The sequence below is a fragment of the Callorhinus ursinus genome, unplaced genomic scaffold, assembly GCF_003265705.2.
Source record: "Callorhinus ursinus isolate GAN/ISIS: 27379988/994484 unplaced genomic scaffold, GSC_fseal_2.0 scaffold49, whole genome shotgun sequence".
Taxonomy (NCBI): domain Eukaryota; kingdom Metazoa; phylum Chordata; class Mammalia; order Carnivora; family Otariidae; genus Callorhinus; species Callorhinus ursinus.
Window position 1 is genome coordinate 5,681,776 of NW_027397111.1, and position 12,995 is coordinate 5,694,770.

The following is a 12,995-nucleotide window of genomic DNA, read 5'->3' on the forward strand; positions in this document are numbered from 1 at the left end:
AGATGCCACATTTTATAGATCATTTGCCACACTAGAAATTCTTATTTCAAAATTACATTATAGACCCTCAGACTTTCTCTGGGGTCAGCTGGAATAATCCCCTTCGTAGTGCCTGGGTAGGGGGCTGAAACCCCTCCCTACCAGGACCTATGTCCTTCACTGGTTCATTCCCACAGCAAACCTGTATAGATCTCATGTCTATTGTCCCTGCATCTGGGAGAGCCTCACCAGACCAGATGCAGTTGAATTAGAACATTTGGAAGCACTGGGGTCCCCAGGAAGGAGTGGCTCACTCTTATGGGGGTGTCCAGGAAGACTGAGCAAAGGAAGGTTTAGCCTATTTAGTTCCTAGAGGGGTCCTCCTGCCTAAGATTCAGTGGGACTGTGGGTGATGATTTATTCCACTGGCTGCCCACCATCATGAGTCTGAATGATAGTATTTACCAAGGAGGCATTTTCTTCCTGACCATCCACTTTCCTTACAGCTTTCTCTTTCAAGCCACCAAAATTTATCTCTTTGATATAGAGCAGTGATAGCATCTACCTTGATACCCTGCAGTTTCCAACACTAACAGTTTCAAAGTTCTCTTATCTGTCTGTTCTCTGCTCTGCAACCCCAACTCCTGTGATCCTCTGGTGGCAGGGATAGTCCACACCCACAAGGCTGATGGAAGGGATTAGGTACCCTCTTCAGGTTGCCTTTGTATCATGGCTTCCCCAGATAGCCCTAGATGGTACAATAGATTAGCAAGAGTAGACACAGAAACAAAACCTCAAGAGGTTTTCCAGGAAAACATTGTCCAAGAAAGCTACCCAGGCAAAGTCCCTTGCCTCAAACTTTGAACTGGCAGTTGTTTGCCTTATGGAATGAGCTAGTCACAAAAAGCTATCTGCTCTGTGAGCAAATGTTGGTTGTCCACTTTCCCTAGCCTTGGCAGGTTGGTGATGCACTTGGCCATTGCAGTTTTTTAATTCTTTTTATTATTTATTTATTTGTTTGTTTTTGTTTTTTTAAATTTTTTATTTAAATTCAATTTAATTTATTACAGTTGTTTTTAAAAAGCAACATAGTAAAATACATGTAACATAAAATTTACTATCTTCACTGTTTTAAATGTACAAATCAGTACTGTCAATTACATTCACATTGTTAAACAACCAATCTCCAGAACTCTTTTCATCTTGCAAAACTGAAACTTTATCCTTTAAACAACAGCCCTCGATTACCACCTCTTCCCGGCCTCTGACAACCACCATTTACTTTGTTTCTATGAATTTGACTGTTATAGGTACCTTATATAAGAGGAATCATACAGCATTTGTCTTTTGGTGTTGGCTTAGCATTATGTCCTCAAGGTTCATTCATACTGTAGTATGTACCAGAATCTCATTCCTTGTTAAGGTGGAGTGATGTTTCATCCTGTGTGGTGTGTGTGTGTGTGTGTGTGTGTGTGTGTGTGTGTTCATGTGCCGCATTTATTACTTCATCTGCTGATAGACATTTGGCTTCTTTCTACCTTTTGGCTATTGTGGGTAATGCTGCTATGAATATGAGTGTGTAAATATCTCTTTGAGAATTTGCTTTCAATTCTTTTGGAACCAGTCCTTCCACCAGACTCTTCTGCTTGTCCTTCAATTCAGGGACCTTCTTGTCTCTCTTTTCTGGCCTCATGGGGGGGGGGCATTTGCTTTCTCTTGGTGTCACATAGGACCTCAGCCTGGCCTTCTTCCTATGTACCTTTTATCTTTTAGAGCAAAACGCCATCCTGGTGTACCCAGAGGAGAGCCAGGAGAGCTTTCCTTGAATCCAACTCTGCTGTAGACCCACATTGAGGAGGAATCTCAGCTCATCCTGGTTGATTCTTGGGGAGCTGGGAACAAAATTTCCTTGTGATGTGGTTGTCTGGGAATTGGGAATCTCCTTGAAATGTTTTAGGAGCAGCTGTTGTGACTGAGTGAATAATTAGATTCTCTGCAGGCCAGTTGGAACCCTATTATCCCAGGCTGGGCCCAACTTGGAAAGACTCAATGGTTTGAATTAGAATCCCAGAGGACTGGATTCTTGTCAACACCCTATCAGGTTTTATTACTGCACATCTCACTCTAGCACCAAACTCTTTCTCTCCCAGTGTCTGCATCAGCCTCTGCTTCCAGGCGGGGCTGGGCACAGGCTAGAGCCATGAGCCATTTTTCCATTCCAGTGGACCTCAGGTGGCTGGTGGTACTTCTGCCACTGCTTTTGGAGAGCTTGCTACTCTCACCACCTCTTGTCTTGGGCTGCTGGTGCATTCATTAATTGATCAATTAATTAAATGAAATTTGTTGCATATCTGTCCAGTGCCAGATCTCATGTATTCATAAGGTTTCTTTGATTACAAGTATCAGAATCCAATTCAAGCTATTTTACATGCAAAGAGTGTGTTTGTCATAAAGATGGAGGGAAGTTTTATAGAACCAAAGGATAAGAATGCAACCAGGCCTCAGGAGGGGACTGGAAAAATCAGGCAATATCTGAAAAGCCATCATGAACCCAGAGGTGCTCTCATCTGGCCCCTAGTCTCTGCTTGAACATCTGTTTCATTCTTATTTCTTCGAAGTCTGGCTTTCTTTGCATCTCAGTTCATGTGATAGGTGCAAGAAGCTGCTCATAGCTCCCAAATCATCTGTGCAAAAGAGCAGCCCACGCTGATGTTGGGTCTATCAGTCTCAGTTGTAACAGGAGAGAGAATCTGACTCATTGAGTTTGAATTAGTATCTACCTTTTGTCTAATAAACAATGGCCAAAGGACTAGGGCTGTGAAGTACAAACCCTTGGAGGGTCACTCCTGGGAATAACAGGTCAATTTAAATGGTCACCGTGAATTGAAAGATCTCTACTGCGTGCTGCCAGGTTTGTGGATTACAGAGGTAAGAACAGTAGAGCCCCGGCCTTCAAGTAGCCCACAGTTAAGGAGAGACAAATAAGTGTGCATTAAATACAATGAAACAAAACAGTAGTTGCCAACTGGGAATGGATGATTTTGTTCCCTTGGAGACAGTTGGGAATATTCGGAAACATTTTTGACTGTCATAACTGGGGGAGAGGGAGTTGCTGCTGGCATTAATGGGTTGAGGCCAGGGATATTGCCAAATACTCTACGATACATAGGACAGCCACCACAAAAAAAGACTTATCTGGCCTCAGATGTCAATGGAGCAGAGGTTGAGAGACTCTGAAATAAAATCACACACACACATCCCAGTGTCATCCTATGTGAAAAGTCATTACCTCCATTCTCATCTCTGAGCGCAGAGCTGGGGTCTGGAGAAGGACTGTGTGGGGGAATGCAACTGTTCTTAGCCCTGCCTGCTCGTTAGAGTTCCTCAGGAAACTGTGGGCTGCCCAACATATACCTGGAGCCAAGCCCCAGTCCCATACCTTTTAGTCCAATTGGTAATGGCTTTTTTTTTGGCAATGTAAGAAGCCTGGGATATCTACTCAGGAGAACTGGATTAGACCGTCCATAGAGTTCTTTGACTTTAGCAAGACCCTTCTCTTTACAAGGTCTTCACTTTCAGATCTGGAAAGTGGAAACCATCAACTTTCCTGGATCGTTTAAAGTCTCCAGAGAGGTAGTGGATGTGAAAGTGGTCTGCAAACCTAAAGCTCTAGAAAGGTATTATCACTAATATTAGAGCTGGCTCTTGACCACACACTCTTCAGGTTTTCATTGTGTGCAAGAAATGAAAGCCTAGAAACTGGATGACTCACCCCAGAGGATGGTGTGCTGCTAACTCTGAGCATATTTAAGAAAGAGGAGAGAGCCCATGTCCCAGGATTTTAATTAGGTAGGGACTCCACAGTCACAGAGCTACAACATCTTCTCCCTTTAAATGCAAAGTACTTATTTCAGGAAAAACTAGGGAGAGTGTTCAGAAAGGAATCTCTTAAATAGCCTGTGAATGAGGGCAGCAGCAGAGACCTTGGCAATGAATGAAATCCACGGGGTTCCGTTTTTAAAGCACACAGAGCCATGACAGCGTTTCATCAGCAAAATGGTGCTGCTTAAGGTCCCGGACCCCTTGAGTCGGGTGAAGGCTCATGCTTTCCCTTGGGAAATGTCTGTCAGAGGCATTCATTTTATTCCACAGATACGTCTTCAGAAGTAAAGAGATTTCACATGAAATGAAAACAAAGTATATTTCTGACAGACAGGTAAATGCCCCTTCGCAAAGGCAGTAATAACATGTTTGTCAGGGAGGCGAGGAATCTCAAACTTATTTTTGATACAGATTCAATTGCTCTTTTAATCCGAAATAACCACTCCATAACTGTATGAAACAGAGCAGCCTAAGGATAATTGCCAAAATAGGGAAGAGGCAAACCCATTGTTTTCTATCTTGAAAGGATTTTGTCTGCCTTTCAAAAGAGGAATATGGAAGAACAGCTCACAGCTAGTGTAATGCCTCCTCGGCTTCTCCCTGATGCAGACATGCTCTGGAGCCAGCCATCTATCACACCTCCAGGAGAATGGAAGGTACTCTTTTGTAATCACCACTATTCTCCTCAAAGTACACAGATTGAAACATCAAAAATTCATAGAATAATATATGTCAAAGATGGAAAAGATGCACTGGGGTCATGGATCCTGTCTCCAGTGGTCCAGATGGCAGAGGTAATGATCATCCTTGACCCAGACAGCACCTCACGCTTGCTTCAGAGTGCTTTGCACATCAATTTTTAGATGGAGGATGTTTACTCTTCCACAGCTTGTCTCTGGTATTTGAGGCTGTACTTACTCAAACAATTCCCCTTTCCTCCTCTCCAGATATTTCTTCTAGGGCCTTGAGACTCATGGATGAGCAGAAACAAGTCCAGGTCAATACTAGGACCATGTGAGCACATGGGAGATTTAGTCCATGGTCAGGGTAATGGGTGAAGACCAACAGCAGGAAATCACTAGGAGATTCTGACAGCTGTAGTAGGGAGATCCCCAGAGGGTCCAGATGTTTAGACTAGGAAATGCAACACTGCAATTACTTTCAAGTGTTCTTTGACCATTACTATATATTCCTGAAGTCTAATCGATGCTAGACCCTGTGCTAGGCTGGTCCTTGGGATATAGAGATGAATGAGACAGAAAAGGGACTAAAAGACCTAGTCCCTCCTTATAGGAGTTCACAGTCCTATGAAACTAATAAACAGGGAGTTTTAAAATAATTGGACATACAGTGACAGAAAGATGTATGATGCATCATGGAGCACAGGGAAGTGGCATCTGATCCAGCCTGAAAATGGGGGTGCAATCATTAGACCCAAGTTAGGAAAAGTGGGCAAGCACTTAAGGACCAATATGGGGAGAGGAAAAAAAAGGAGGAAGAACCTCAACGACTTATAGGAGGGTGCCTTAGAAGGGGAAGGGGATCGTATTGTATCCTTTTATGTTGGCAAGGATATAGAGAAAAGGGAACTCTTGTGCACTCTTGGTGGGAATGAAAACCGGTGCGTTCCCACCGGGTATGCTGTGGAAAACAGTATGGAAGTTCCTCAAAAAGTTAAAAATAGAACTACCCTATGATCCGGTAATTGCATTTCGGAGTATTAAAGACTACAAAAAGACTAATTCAAAGGAATACATGCACCCTTATGTTTCTAGTAGCATTATTTACAGTTGTCGAGCTATGAAAGCAGCCCAAATGCTTATCGGTTGATAAATGGATAAAGAAGACATTTATATACCCGCACACCATGGAATATTATTCAACCATAAAGAGAGTGAAATCTTGCCATTTGCAACGATGTGGTTGGAACTAGAGGGAATTATGCTAAACGAGATAAGTCAGTCAGAGAAAGACAAATACCATGTGATTTCACTCATATGTGGAATTTAAGAAACAAAACAAATGAGCAAAGGAAAAAAGAGAGAATTCAAGAAAGATACTTTAATTATAGAGAACAAACTGATGGTTGCCAGAGGGGAGGTGGGTGGGGGGATGTGTTAAATAGCCGAGGGGGATTAAGGAGTGCACTTGCTGTGATGAGCACTGGGTGTTGTATGAAAGTGTTGAATTACTATATTGTACACGTGAAACTAATATAACACTGTATATTAACTAACTAGAATTAAAGTAAAAACTTAAAAATTCAAAAAAAATTGGTTTGGAATAATACTTGGTTAGCCTGTTCCCTTTTCTATTTCTACTAATATAGGAAAAAGGAAAATCTCTCTACTTGAAGAGAGAGAAAAGTTGGGAGTGAAGGAAGAGAGTGTGTGCAGGTGAGGGTCATTGGGAAAGACTCCTCAGTTTCAGTTCTATAAAGGGTCTATCATCTCTAGAAAATATGGGGGATCTAAGAGTTAATGGAATGCTAGGAGATGACAGTTTTTTAGTAATTCCCATGCTGCCTTGGGATGGGAAAGGGAATTAAAATATGGGTATTAGAGGCAGGGATGGCCTTAGACAACTCGCTGAGTTCCTGCTGCCCCAAGAAGTATGGGGGAGCATTTCCATTTTCTTATACTCCTAAGATGGACGTGGGAGTAGGTTGAGAGCATGTCAGAGATCCAGAAGATCCAGAAGGTGCCTCTTAGTCAGAACCAGAAAAAGCACTTTTCAAACATTTGTTCATTCATGCCTACTCACATGCACTTTGGTAAAGCAAATCACATGACAGAACCCAAGTTGGGGGCCCAGTGGAGGTGGGCTGGGAATATTCTTTGGCTTTTTAGTAGAAGAAATTGAAAAGCCTGGATAGACTTGGCATATTGGCCTTTTTCCAGTAAAAGGGAATGGGTCCAGGGAGGATGAAGAATAGGAGCTATTAATACAATCAACCACAGCAGGTAAGTGAGAAGATGATGGGGATGGAGCACTTGGTGAGCCATTTTTAAGTGACTGCTATATCAACTTATGTTGGACCACTTCAGAGCCAGGCTTAGAGCTCAGTATGGGGCAGAAATGTTTCAGGAAAAGAATGGAATAGAATAAAAAGATGATGATGGATGTACACATGGCCAAGTATTTGGCTTACTCTTGAATTGCTTAATACCTTGGGATAACTGCAGGCATGATGCCCCCAGTTTGAAGTGTTGCATAAAGCTTCTTAAAAAGTGGATTCATGGGGCACCTGGTTGGCTTAGTCATTAAGCGTCTGCCTTTGGCTCGGATCATGATCCCAGGGTCCTGGGATCGAGCCCCGCGTTGGGCTCCCTGCTCGGCGGGAAGCCTGCTTCTCCCTCTCCCACTCCCCCTGCTTGTGTTCCTGCTCTCTCTCTCTCCCTCTCTCTCTGTCAAATACATAAATAAAATCTTTGAAAAAAAAGTGGATTCATGTTTACCACCATAGGTAATTTAAGATACTAGATGTCACTAAGTTTTCTAAATCCATTTCTCTTGTATGGCTGATGAGTGGTCAGCCAATCTATTGAAAACTGCATTAAGGTACTTTTGGGTTCTTAAAGATATATAGGCTATTGATATTTATATGCTATTCTATTGGTTAAATTTGTTGCTGGGAAATATTGTCTTTGATCAGCACACTAAGTAGAATCAACGTAGTGGTCAGCATGTTAGGAGACTGGAATTCCATAGTAGCCTTCTGTCAAGCCTCATTCCTTTCATCCTTCTGTTGGCTTAGGCCCATTGCATTTATTAGCCAATTCTGACAGCAAGAATGAAATTTGTATTGTATCCACCCCACTCTGGATGGAGTTTATTAGTTACCTGTTGCAGAACTGCTATTCCAGGGAGATTGTTTCCTGGTAAGCACCTAAGCAATAGCATTTCCCATCCCAGTGCTCTTAACAATTGTCTAGTGAGAGCCTTTCATTTTTAGACCTGTTCACAGTCTGGGCAGTGGGGTGTCACACAGCAAGTAAAGGGATTTAGAGATGTATTTTCAAGACTTATTTCTAAGCAGCCCCACTCGCGTATCCACACCTCCTCTATCTTTGCGTGTTTGTAATCCAACCTCTTACATCCCTGAAATGTCTTTTCCTTCCACCTCGTTTCTTTCAGCATTTGACCAAGCATGTCTTTTCCTGGCTCTCAGCTAGTCTCCTTCTGATTGATTCAGGCATGGCCTGGATAGACTTGGCATATTGGCCTTTTTTCCAGGGCCCTCACTTATGAAATACTGCATGAGCTTCCCTATATTGATGAGCCCTTGTGTATGTCTATGTGTGTATTGCTTCTCTGACTCCAGCCATAGAAAGATGACAGTCAGAAGACATTGAGGCTTCCAACTCTATCTAGGGCTCTGATTCGAGCCCCAGTCCAGGCAACAAAATTAATGAAAACATCTTCAGTAATTAATGAAAACATCTTCAGTTCTGTCAGTTTCTCTCCGCTGGGGATTGGATAGATCTGTCCTCCTGTGATTGGCTGGGGTCCTGCTGTGAAAGAACTGATTGGCCACAACTTGATGCTGCTGCTACCTGCATGTCAGGTGTCACCTACCATCAGAATTTCCTCCCATCAATTTTCTCAATTCCCCAACTAGAGTCTCTTTGAGTTCTATGCTTTAGATAATCCAGATATGTCAACTAGACCAACCACTATAGCCAGGTTACTTCCCCAATGTCCAGCCAGATTAGTCCTAGCTTTGTCTGCCTCTGCTCTGTTTGTGTTGCTAATGTTCCTCACTCTGCCCCTCCTGGAGAGATGACACTTGGTAGAGGGATGATCAGGCTGAGACCATGACATTATCCCTTTCCTGATTTATACTCATGATTCTATCAACAACAGTAGTGCAAAGCTTGAGCAGATGCCTCAGGGAAAGAATCAGAGCTGCAGGTGGAGAGGAAATCTGAAAATAAAAGATTGCAAAATATTTTCTTAAAAATCCCAGTCTACAGAGATGATCACTCTGTAACATTTACTGAAATGTCAGTGTTCTCTAAAGCTTTCGAATACCCATCCTGGTGATTAAGAAATCAATAATTAACATGCAAATCTGAAAGCTCTAGGCAAATTGAATATTAATTACTGACTTCATAAGTGGAGGCTGCTCAGCAGTATGAAAATAGTTCAGGATAATTAGGATTTAACAACCTTCAGACATAAAGAAAATAAATACAGGGTTCTTGATGAATGACTTTATTTTTATTTCATTATTGTATTATAAACATTCCTGGTTTTTCAAAGACCAAAGAGAGACAGAGAAAGGATGGTTTTGAATATTTAGTATATGTCAGAGTGACAAGTCCCTTCCCCCTCCTCCACTGAAATCCTTTGGGAATTGTCGGATAGAGTTAAGTTCTATAGTTTAAGATTGCAAGGTGACCTGTGTCAGTTGGGAATCCAGACTAAAATAATGACTGAGATGGATGGTTAAAACAAGTCACAATTTCAGATCATCTCATTGCTCTGTAATGTCTGTTTTGAATGCTTACCTGAGTACTACTTCCTTCATTTTAAAATACTTTTCAGATTCTGCTCTCATTATTTCAGCCACTGTATTTTAGGGACCTTCTAACTTCACTTCCTGGTCTGGTATCTTGGTTTCCTTTCCTGGCTCGACCAGCTCTTGGTTCCTGGCACTCACTCTTGATCAGGTCTTCATTTCCGGGCACCTGGCTCCCTGCATGGTTGGTATTTCCTGACATCCTCCCCGGGGCAATCTATATCTAAAAGTTTCTGCCCCTTTTGTGTCTAGTATTTGCTGATCGTCACTGCTTCATATTTAACTTTTTAATAAAATTTTTGTTGAAAGGTAACATTCATTAAAAAATCACGTAAATTTTAAGTAAGTTCAGTGAATTTCACCAAGGGAACACACCCATGTAACCACTAACCAAGTTAAGTAATAGAACATTAGCAGCACCCCCAGATACCCAAAGCCACCTTCTAGTCATTATTCCCTCTTTCCTTCTTTTTTTTTAAATTTTATTTTATTTTATTTTATTATGTTATGTTAATCACCATACAGTACATCATTAGTTTTTGATGTAGTGTTCCATGATTTGTTGTTTGCGTATAACACCCAGTGCTCCATGCAGTACGTGCCCTCCTTAATACCCATGACCAGGCTAACCCATCCCCCCACCCCCTCTAAAACCCTCAGTTCCTCAGAGTCCATAGCCTCTCATGGTTCATCTCTCCCTCCGATTTCCCCCCTTCATTTTTCCCTTCCTTCTCCTAATGTCCTCCATGCTATTCCTTATGTTCTACAAATAAGTGAAACCATATGATAATTGACTTTCTCTGCTTGACTTATTTCACTTGGCATAATCTCCTCCAGTCCAATCCGTGTTGATGCAAAAGTTGGGTATTCATCCTTTCTGATGGCTGAGTAATATTCCATTGTATATATGGACCACAACTTATTCCCTCTTTCCTTTTTATTTTTATTTTTTTCCCTTTAAATTTTTTATTGTTACGTTAATCACCATACATTGCATCATTAGTTTTTGATGTAGTGTTCCATGATTCATTGTTTGTGTATAACACCCAGTGCCCTCTTTCCTTTTTAAAGATAAATAGGACTTTGAATTTTTTTTTTTCCAGTCACTTCATTTTTACTACTTCACATTTTCAGCAAACAAATCAAGGTGCAAACAGGGTTTATTTCACATTAATATATTAATTGGGTTTTTTGTTGTTGTTGTTTTGTCAAATAAATAGGGAATTCTCTTTAAATAACCATCTCCTCACTTCACGGCCAGTCCAGAGGCAAGTGAGAGCAAATTTTAGTGCATCCAGGGGGCATATCACCAATTAGGCATGAAGCTTAAAGGGAAGAGAGCAGGGTGAGGGGCTGGTGAGAGGTCATGGTCAGCACACAGGCTCAGGTCAGGGGCCTCTGTTCCAGCCCACCGCGAAGCCCGCAAACGGTATGATGGAATGAACATGCATTCTCCAGTCTGAGAAGCCTCCTCTAGAGGGAAAAGAGAGAAGGTAGAGGGAAACAAAAGCCAAAAATACCTGGAGGGAAGCAGCCGCCCAGCCCAGTGCCGCCCACCACTTGGAAGCTCAAGTTAAAGCTCCAAAAGTCAAAGTGGTGGCAACAGGTGACCAAGGAGAGGACAGGGAGGTGAAGGTGAGCGTGACCTGGCTGGAGGCTGGCTGGGATTGGAATGTGGGCTGACCGTCCGGTGAGAAGGTGGCCTTCCATGGGGAGGCAGAGACCAGAGCGGAGGGAATGTGAGGGGGACCGGTGGGGGCCCTCAGGAAGACGCGAGGCTGGTCTGAGGAAGGTCACAAGGCTGAATATAAATTGGATTCCAAAACGAGGGAGCTGGACTGCGGTAGAGGAGGTGGCCAGAATCCTTCCATGGGCATGAAGCTACTAGAGCAAGACAGGAGCGAGATGGATGCCCACGCTCCTGAGCAGAGCCCCAGACATGGTGAGAGGGAAGCGCATCCAAGTGGCGCCGTGGGCTCCGAGCTAGCTTGAGAAGCGGGGAGGCACAGCTCCCAAGTCAAGGGGGCCCCCCTTCCCTCAACACCAGTCCCTGCTAAGTGTTTTACAATCAGACCTGGAGGAAGAACAAGGCCCTTCCGTCACCCCCTAGCCCCAGCCTCAGCCCCAAGGGGAAGGGAAGGGAAAGGAAGGGAAGAGTGACAAGGGATGGGAGGCAGGGGCAGGAGGGGTCTACTGGGTCTTCTTATCTTCTGGGGGGTAGTAAGGAGGTGGCGGAAGCTGGTTCGTGGGCATGTAGACGTTGTGTGGGTTGCCCGGGTTGTAATAGGCGCTGGCCGCTGCTTCTGCAGCCTTGGCTTCAGCTGCAGGAGTGGAGGGGACATCAGGGCCGCTGACTGGAGGTTCCATGGGCCCAGGATAGGGTGGTGGTGGAGGCTGCACATATCCCATGGCCCCGTCCATCATGGGAGGTCCTGGATAGAACTCAGGTGGGGGCAGTGGATAGGGGTAGCCAGGAGGGCAGGGGTACATTCCATTGGCTACGGGCGGGGGAAAGACATAGGCCCCGCTGGGCATGTGAGAATACCCATAGGCTCCATTGGGGGCTTCGCCTCGGGAGGCTTGAGATACCACCTGTAGCATCCGCTGTCCAAACTCGATGGCCCCCCCTGCCGTAAAGGTCAACTTGTATGACGCAGAGCCTTCCCAGCCACCTCCTGCTTCAGCCTGCACCGTTCCTTTGATGTAATTTGCTCCAAACACGGGCTGCTTGATCTCACAGTCCTTCATCAGATAAAACGGCATCATGAAGGACTGCATGGCATCCTTGCCTTTGGACAGAAAGATGACCCGGTACGGGGTAAGGTAGACGGTGCCTTTCTTGGTCCCTTTGAAGGCCTCGGGCACGTTCTTCATGTCACTGAATGTAAGTTCCACATGATCATAAGTCATCAGGATGCTCTCGGTGTTGTTGACGATCACTCCGCCGCCCTCCGAGTGATTCTTGTTGAGCGCCATAGTCTCTCCAGGACTTTGAATTTAATAGTATAGATTTTTAAACCTGTTCTTGCACTCTAACTGTATAAATAGAATTACCCAACATTCTTTGTGCCTTGCTTCTTTCATTCAGTTTTATGTTGTGAGATTCAGCAATGACATTGCATATAGCGAGAGTTCACTCATTATCATTGCTGTATTCTATTGTAGGATATATACAATTTATTTGTCTATTCTATTATTGATGGGCATTTAGATTGTTTCTACCTTTTGATGAAATTGCTAAATCATGGATTATGAATACAGTTAAATTTCATAGACACTGCCAAAGAGTTTTCTATAGTGGTTGTATGAATTTATACTTCCTGCAGCAGAATCTGGAAGTTCTAATTGTTCTATTTCCTTGATAACAACAGAAGCAATTCCACTTCTGGGTATTTATCTGAAGAAAATGAAAACACTAATTCAAAAGGATATATGCACCCCATGTTCATTGTGGCATTATTTACAATAGCCAAGATATGGAAACAGCCTAAGCATTCATCAGTGGATGAATGTATAAAAAATTGTGATACATATATATGCATACACACACACACACACACACACATCCACACAATGGAATAATATTTGGCCATAAAAAAGAGTGAAACCT

At 43.2% G+C, this 12,995-nt stretch overlaps 1 pseudogene; it reads right to left on the bottom strand.

The window, feature by feature from the left end:
* Positions 1-10,527: 10,527 nt before the first annotated feature.
* On the bottom strand, positions 10,528-12,364 carry LOC112806121 (WW domain-binding protein 2 pseudogene; annotated as a pseudogene).
* Between the last annotated feature and the right edge of the window lie 631 nt (positions 12,365-12,995).